The following is an 8,667-nucleotide window of genomic DNA, read 5'->3' on the forward strand; positions in this document are numbered from 1 at the left end:
CCTATTCACTTTATTTATTCGAAGCAATTCAATAAATACACAAAATTCACCCAGAATGGTGAATGTAGAACCAATCCCAAAGATTCTGTGAATTTTTAGCATTATTAATTAATGCATGATTTGCCAAGTATTTCTTGTGTTGTTCTCAGCATAACTCTCATTATTGGCATGGCATGATGAATGAGTGTTTACTCTCAGCAGAGTAACATGAATCTCCAAGTGTCAATGTTGAGATATGCACGAAATACCCTTACATGCTACACCATTCTCTAATAAAGAGAATCTTGTATCGACGCGCTTTGGTTAGCCCGATCGAGCATGTTTAATTTCCCTAAGGGACTGTCTGTATCAGTCTCAGAAACGATCACGGCCATGCAAGTTGGCCGCATGATTTAACCAGCTTATCCAAACCCTAGCAGGAATAGGCGAATACCATGATGACCACTGGCGGGCCCATTTATTCCCTAGCCGGTCTAACACCACACCATGCCTCCCAGTGCGTCAAACGCCAACCCTAAAATAAGGAGGCTGCCCTGCTTTGGAAGAAGCTCGGACGCGCAAGACTGTTCAGTGCAGTCTTGAAGTCATCACGACCGTCCAACTTCGCCAGCATGGTTGGACGGATCAGAGCATCCCATGAATAATCAAGGAAGTGCTAACGCACACGTTGGCGGGCCCACTTCTCTCTCACCCTCTCGGTTTTCTCACGGCAATGCCATGGAGCAATGAAACGATTGATGAAACCATGGCAGGCGTGATGCTTTTCAAGGATCACGAAAATTCCACTAATGTCTTAAATTGATCACAACCAAGCAACTTAGCCAGCATATTTGGATGGCTTAGATCACACCTACGACTATCAGGGAGGTGCACGAACGTTCACCGTCAACCCAACGTGGACCCCGCACGATCGACCTCTCCAAAGGAGAAGCATAGCTTGCCAAACCGTTTGGCCAAAGTCACGTGTGCGCGACTGTTTAGAAACCCTAATTAGGGTTTGCGGCGATGCATATCTGTCGTAGTTCGATCGCGTCCATCCATCTTCACCAGCCTAAATGGAGGGTTTAGATATAGACTCAAGAGGTCCCAAGGATGTTGACGTGATCACCGTGGGCCCACCTGTGCATGAGATCGATCGTCTTAGGCAAACCATGGCCAAGTACCTCGAAACGCACGCCTAAAGGTGGCATGTCGCGCGGCTTCCAAATTCTTTGCGGCAAATAATTCCTATCACAAATAGATCACGACCACTCATCTTTGCCAGTCAACTTGAGTGGCCTAGATCAAGCCTTCAAAGGACCGAGAGGTATAGACGTGCACAACAGCGGACCGCCTCCATGCATGACCAATCGGTCTCACCAAAATTGGTGCCCATGAGTAGATTCGGTCAAGCCAAAGAGGGATGCTTGCGCACCTCTTAGGAACCCTAAAATTCCATCAACGGTCGCAAATAAGTGCCGCAAACCATCTTGTCCGTCCAACTTTGCTAGCCCGATCGGAAAGCTTAAGATAAAAGTTAAGAGACCAATGAAACATCTCGATGATCGCCGTCCGCCACTCTTCCACAAGAAGTTATCAACCAGGGGATAGCTCGCCCATGCATCCTCCAAACGATCATTCGAAGATGGTTCGGGTGATGCTATTTTAAGACGCTTAATCCGCGACTTATTCAGTTAAGCTTAAAAATAGCGATCCTTCATACATATTGATTGTTTTCAATGCATTACATGCATCGAGCATACACGATATTTCATGAATATCAATTTCTTAAATAAATTAGTTATTTAACTTGGCACCGTATGCTATTTCCTGTGGTGGGTCCCACGATCCGCTCATTCGATACATCAAGCACGTCACAAACTGGGAGATACTTACTGGGTTATTGGGCTGGCGGTTTACAACATGCAGCGTGCAACGCGCCATTACAAGAATGTGCCAGGAAAATACGGACGTTTAACAGTGATGAGGTAAATGGGCAAAGGTGTGATCGTGTGACAATCACAACTCCTACACGACCCCACTACTCTATCACTTCACCTCCTCCACTTCCTACGAGATGAGGGCTGCGCTCAATGACTTGTATAAATAGGTCCTTCACATATTTCCAAACAAGATAGACACGGAAAAACCAAGTGTTGTCATCAATATCCGAAAAACACACAGAAGTGATAGCTTACATCAATCCAGTTCAACATTCTGATACAAGTCATAAACAGCCAACACCTTCAAAATCTCAACACCTTCTTCGCTTCCCTCCCTAAGATCAATCCCATTTCCTTCACTTTGTGACCGAAGCAAGTCTGGAACGACCATTTCTTGGTTTAGGCCAGAATTATATAGATTGATCTCTCGAATCAGAAGCGCTCTCGTGCAGTGCATTTGTTTAGGGTTTAGATTCATTTCTCATCCACACACGCCCAAAATATCGAAACCAGTAGAAATAGTTTTCACCCATAAAAAATTGGCGACCACAGTGGGAGATTAATCTCTCGGTTGTGAAGTCAATTTTTCCAATACCCAATCCCATTTGGCTTATTTCAAAATGGTTGGTCTTAGGACTCCCTCAACAATTTCGAATCCCGGTCGAAGTTCCTCCAATGAAGATACCTCTCTTCCCAACGGTGTATCTAATGGTGTAACCGGAAGAATCCCAACATTGATCGAGTTAGCACGGGTGAAGGAGATTCAAACGAATAACATGAACCTGATCAAAGAAACAATAAATGGCATACTCGATATCCTCATCAAGATGACATCAGATATGAGCAGTTCTCCTGTCACGGAGATTTTTATACTGGGACTGATCCTCGCAATGATCCTCCTCAATTCAATAGTTTCACTATGAACCAGAGGTCGATGGATCAGGAAGTGGTTTCTCTAGTGCACAGTTTATGCGAACTTTTACACCTCTCGAAGAATCAGCAATCAACCAGATAACCCTGGTTGATTGGCGGAGATGTTTTCTGCAATCAACCAGATAACCCTGGACTTTCATTTAACTCCTTTGCGTCCAGAAGCCTCAAAAACACCAGAGAATTCTGTGAATAATGTTAAATTTACGGAAGAAGACATGATGGCGGAACAAGGTCACAACCGGGCCCTACACGTTATTGCACGCATCAAGGATTCAGAGTTCAAGAGGGCCCTCATCGACACGAGAGCGTCTTCGAATGTGATTACTCTCAAGACACTCAGGACGGCCAAGGTTCACCCAAGCAAGATCGTGCAACAGCCTACCACGATGACAGAATTTGAAGGAAACCAAACCAACACGTACGGGTATGTTAATCTGAATTTATCTATAGGGCCCGACCAATCAAAGGTGAAATTCGAAGTCATAGAAAAGGAGCCGGATTACCATATGATACTGGGGAGACCATGGCTTAAAGACAATAGGATCGTCCCCTCTACGTATCACCAATGCACGAAGACTATGCTGAATAAAGAAGTCGTTTGTATTCCTGCATCATTGTATCCTTACGCACCAATATGTGGAGTGTAATTGTTTGAACCAAGAGAAGCTCCGCGCGAAGAATCATACAAAGTTCATTGCATCCCACTCCCCACGTGGGCGTCAATCCAGGAGGAGGACCGACTTGCATCATCGAAGGTTAAGCCCCATGATGCATCTTTGCTGACAAGGCATCCCAATTCTTCTTCATCACGTGAAGACGCGACCCATGCTCACACTAATAGGGAGAGAACTTTTATGGAGAGCCATGATCATAAATGGAAAACCGTGTATCGACGCCGCTATTAGCAATTAACAGAGAGACTGTTTCTCAGTCTCTCCGCCCAACGGAATGCTACAACAACGACGAGTCGCAAGAAGAAGTGCTAGATGCTCCACGACATCTTCAAGATGGCACCAACTCCACAACTGGTGAGCTCGAAATCTTTAACATTGGAATGATGAATCTCCTAGGCCTATCTCCATCAGCTCAACCTTGTGTATAAATGAACGCACGAAGCTCGTGGAACTTCTCAAAGAGTACCAGGACATATTCGCTTGGACGTATGAAGAAATGCCCGGTTTACATGAAAAATTGGTCACCCATCATCTACATGTCATACCTGGATCCAAGCCGGTTAAACAGTCTCCGAGGCATTTCATACACGAGGTAGAAGAGCAAATCAAGATTGAGATTCAGAAGTTGCTGGCTGCTGGCTTCATCAAACCCATTCATCATCCAACCTGGTTGGCTAATGTGGTTCCAGTGAAAAAGAAAAGTGGACAGATCAGGTGCTGCGTGGATTTTAGATACTTGAACAGATGATGCCCCAAAGATGATTTTCCTCAACCTAACATCGACATGTTGATGGATGTCACCAGCGGATACAGTGTGTTCTCCTTCATGTATGGATATAGCGGCTACAATCAGATAAGGATGTATGAGCATGACGCAAGTAAGACAGCTTTTCGAACTCCTCTCGGAAATTTTTATACTGTAATGCCATTTGGTTTAAATAATTCCGGTGCAACGTGTCAACGCGCTATGATGGCAATCCTCCACGACATGATGCATAAGCAAGTTGAAGACTACGTGGATGATATAGTAGTCAAATCAGAATCTCGGGCGGCCCATACAGGAGTCTTACGACAAGTGTTCGAAAGATGCCGTGAATACAAGTTGAAGATGGATCCTTTGAAATGCGCTTTCGGCGTTTCTTCAAGCAAATTTCTGGGATTCCAGGCGATTGCTGAGGAATCAAAGTGGACCCATCCAAGACCCAAGCTATCCTCATGATGCCGCCTCCGCGAACTATGAAGGAACTCTAAATCTTCATGGGCAAGGTGAACTACATTCGACGTTTTATACCTGGTTTAGCCTAGCTTGTTGCTTCATTCATCCCCTTACTGAAGAAAGGAGCAAGTTTCGTATGGATCGCACTACAACAGTTTTGGAAGATCCAACGAATATTTTCATCTCCAAATCATCATAAAGGGTTCTCTTATTATGTCATCCCGGACGAGAGCGAGCCCGGGACGTCTTCAGATCTACTGGAGCCGACACCTCAAAGGACCAGCCTCAAGAAGATAACGATGTCCACATCATCATGTCGAGAAAGAATACGCAGCTTGGGCGAATCACTCTGTCTGACTTAAGAGGAATGCTTCAGCGAAACAGCGAACATCCAAATGATTATGTCAAGAGGTCTCTAATTCAGACATTGGAGGGTCACGATCCAGATGTAACTGAACAACAAGTGGCGTAATTGTGCATCAATAGGATGGTACCTGTCTATCGTGCTTTGTCGAAGAACCTGCGCTTTCAGACATCATCTGAACTCCATGAAGCGCTTTCAGACATCCTCTGAACTCCATGAATCTGCTAAACGCTCAGTTGCGACAGCACCTGCCCTGCTATAAATAACAAGCCTACCAGTAATGAAGAGACTCATGATGTTCGTGGAAGCATACATCTCACCAACAGGCAATACAACCTTCAGCCTTCTGTAAGCAGTTTCGCTGAAGCAGCAAGAGGAAAACCACCGAGATACAACATCATGTGCGTCCAAAATCGCCAACTCCAACTACAGTACCACATGCACGACTTCCACAATGATGAAACAACGTCCAAGATATTCAATATATGTATCGATGTCAGAAACATCAATGAGAGACGCTTTCAGAATTTCGTCTCCCGTAGAAGAAGTAGTTGCGTTACCAAAGGAGATTGCACCTGGGACTTAAGAGGTACATACAGATTCTCCATGAAAAGAGATTCATCATATTTGCAGAACCTATTAGTTAAGTCATTCGCATGAAGGAACTTCCCTACTCCTCAAAGACACGATTCAAAGATGATAATGGCAAAGGAGTGTGACTGGGGACTGCTTAGCACTGCCTGTCTCAAAGATGATGAATTTAGAGAGATGAAAGCACATTATAATTATGATTCCAAGATGTCCAAAGACGAGTATATACTCAAGAGAGCAGACGTATTTTCAAAGACCAGTGATATTCCTGGACGTCTATGAAACGCTACACAGACGTAAATACGGCCTTATGAACCCAACGTGACAACGTCTATCAATTCGAAGGCTCAGTGGATACTCGTGGCCAGGGGACTGTCTCCCTCTTTTCCATTCCATGAGGCAATATCAAGGAAGCTATCGGTTTCATCATTAGCTTCTCCCTCTAATAACGACACAAGCTCTACCACTATATGAAGACTGCCAAGTTCGTGCCCGTAGCTATCACGCCTCTTTATGCCAGTCTGATCACAACTGCTGCTAGGAACCGTTGTTTGTTTGTTGATACCAGTGCCCGAGCTTTACCATAGAAACAACCACTACGGACAGAGTCAAGGACTTCTTCAACATAAGAGAGATGGTCAATCAAGGAGCATATAATATGCAAGTGGAAGTCAAACTGAAGAAGAAGCCGCTTCAACGCTCCCTCCAGCAGAAGCCTCTTCAACACTCTCTCTAAAAGAAGACGCTTCAACTCTCTCCAGAAGAATAATGCGCTTCAATTCTCTCCATAGGAAGGCGCTTCATCTCTCTCGCCATAAGAAGCTGCTTCAACGCTCTCCGGGACCCGCTTCGACGTTTGCTCCAGAGGAAGCATCTTCAATGCTCTCTTCAGAGGAAGCCGCTTCAAAGCTTGCCAGAAGAAGACGCTTAAACGCTCGCTCCAGAAGAAGCATCTCCAATGCTCTCTTCAGAGGAAGCAGCTTCAACGCTCGCTAGAAGAAGGCGCTTCAACGCTCACCCCAGAAGAAGCATCTTCAGTGCTCTCTTCAGATGAAGCCGCTTCAAATATCGCCAGAAGAAGCCGCTTCAAACGCTCGCTCCAGAGAAAGCATCTTCAATGCTCTCTTTAGAGGAAGCCGCTTCAACGCTATCCAGAAGAAGCGCTTCAACTCTCACTCCAGAAGAAGCATCTTCAATTCTCTCTTCAGAAGAAGCCGCTTCAAAGCTCGCCAGAAGATTTCGCTTCAACGCTCGCTCCAGAGGAAGCATCTTCAATGCTCTCTTCAGAGGAATCCGCTTCAAATCTTTCCAGAAGAAGCCGCTTCAACGCTCGCTCCAGAGGAAGCATCTTCAATGCTCTCTTCAGAAGAAGCCGCTTCAACGTTCTCCAGAAGAGTCCGCTTCAACGCTCTCCAAAAGAAGCCTCTTCAATGCTCTCTTCAGAAGAAGCCGCTTCAAAGCTCACCAGAACAAGACGCTTCAACGCTCGCTCCAGAGGAATCATCTTAAATGCTCTCTTCAGAGGAAGCCGCTTCAAAGCTTTCCAGAAGAAGCCGCTTCAATGATCTCTCCAAATGAAGCATCTTCAATGCTCTCTTCAGAAGAAGACGCTTCAACGCTCTCCAGAAGAAGCCTCTCAACGTTCTCTTCAGAGGAAGCCACTTCAGATCTCGCCAGAAGAAGCCTCTTCAACACTATCTCCAGTCCGCTTCGACGTTCGCTTCAGAAGCTGCTTCAACACACCTTCCGGATGTTGCATCAACGTTCTCTTTGGGAGATGCTTCAACATATTTTCAGAAATTGCTTCAGCATCCTTTTAAGGATATTCCTCATAATAGGGCTCGTTCATATCAGTGTCAAGAATTATGACATAAACCGACATCATGCTAGTGGAAAGCTTACCTGGACGCCTCGTGAACGTGACATGCTCCAAGGAAAGGACTCCCCATCTATCCTGGTAACATCTAACTTTGTCTCATAAGTTTTATCTTTATTTGTCACCATCTAATGCCTACCCCGTAATAGTGCAACCATTACGTGCTAGGCAGGGGACTTAATGTTGATGGTGGATTTTAGTTCAGGGCTAAGATTATAAAACCAAATTTAATGCGCTGACATCCTGCAAAGGGTAAAGCCGCTTGATAAGTGATGAGTACCTCTTCACTTTATTTATTCGAAGCAATTCAATAAATACACAAAATTCACCCATAATTGTGCATGTACCAACAATCCCAAATATTCTGTGAATTTTTAGCATTATCAATTAATGCATGATTTGCCTAGTAATTCTTGTGTTGTTCCTAGCATAACTCTCATTATTGGCATGGCATGACGACTGAGTGTTTACTCTCAGCAGAGTAACTTGAATCTCCAAGTGTCAATGTTGAGATATGCACGAAATACCCTTACAGGCTACACCATTCTATAACAAAGAGAATCTTTTATTGACGCGCTTTGGTTAGCCCAATCGAGCATGTTTAATTTTCCTAAGGGAAATCTGTATTGTCCGTATCAGTCTCAGAAACGATCGCGGCCATGCAAGTTGGCCGCATGATTTAACCAGCCTAGCCAAACCCTAGCAGGAATAGGCGACTACCGTGATGACCACCGGCGGGCCCATTTATTCCCTAGTCGGTTGAACACCACACCATACCTCCCAGCGCGTCAAACGCCAACCCTAAAATAAGGTGGCTGCGCTGCTTTAGAAGAAGCTCGGAAGAGCAAGACTGTTCAGGGAAGTCTTAAAGTCATCATGACCGTCCAACTTCGCCAGCATGGTTGGACGGATCATATCATCCCACGAATGATCAGGGAAGTGCTAAAGCACATGTTGGCGGACCCATTTCTCCCTCACCCTCTCGGTTTTCTCACGGCAAGTCCATGGATCAATGAAACGATTGCTCAAACCATGGCAGGCGTGATGATTTTCAAGGATCACGAAAATTCCACTAATGTCTTAAATTTATC

The sequence above is a fragment of the Papaver somniferum genome, chromosome 6 (assembly GCF_003573695.1).
Source record: "Papaver somniferum cultivar HN1 chromosome 6, ASM357369v1, whole genome shotgun sequence".
Classification (NCBI taxonomy): Eukaryota; Viridiplantae; Streptophyta; class Magnoliopsida; order Ranunculales; family Papaveraceae; genus Papaver; species Papaver somniferum.